Here is a 757-nt window from a genome sequence, read left to right as displayed (position 1 = left end):
AGGTGTGGGAGAAGAGGCTCCTTCAGTCTTCAAGATCTCCACCCTGTTCCCTGCACTTGCAGAGCTAGAGAAAGCTTCTCAGCTCAGCCCTCAGCCACATTGGGACCAGAAAGTTTTAGGTATATAGGAGCCAAAACAGCTGAATATGGCAAGGCTCTGTAGGGATTTTCTCTACACACTCACCCCAGCAAAAAAGTTCTGAAATTCTTCTATGTAAATCTGAGCTTTTAACTCCCACTGTGAATATCTCACTGCCACCCAAAGTTGAAGAAGGATACTGGCACAAAGCTAATTCACATCAAAAGGACACAAACATATAGACGCAGCTACAGAAACCTACTCAAAGGAGTAGCAAGAAGTGAATTCATCACCAGATGTCTAAAAATCACAAGAAATATGAGAAAAGCAGGAAATATTCCCCCTCCAAAAGAACACAATAACTCCACCAACAATGTATAAAACACAAGAAATCGGGACCAGCAATTGGTGTAATGTCATGGCGTATGTCACTGGACTCCCATGTAGTTGACCGTGGTTTAAGTCCCAGACCCAATGGCTTAAACTCACGCTGGGCATGTGTGCATGCATGCCCAAGATCCTGAAAGGAGAATGGAGAAGAAGGGATTGTGGCGTGGCCATCCCCCCTGGGGGGTGATTTCCCACGCTCTGTCTCTCTCTGTCTTTCTGGTGAGCATACACGCCCTATAGCAAAGACCTCTCAAAAAAAAAAAATCACAAAAATGTCAGAAAAATAATT

Source organism: Tupaia chinensis, unplaced genomic scaffold (assembly GCF_000334495.1).
Source record: "Tupaia chinensis unplaced genomic scaffold, TupChi_1.0 Scaffold000175_1, whole genome shotgun sequence".
Classification (NCBI taxonomy): Eukaryota; Metazoa; Chordata; class Mammalia; order Scandentia; family Tupaiidae; genus Tupaia; species Tupaia belangeri.
Note: the sequence above shows the minus strand (reverse complement) of the source record.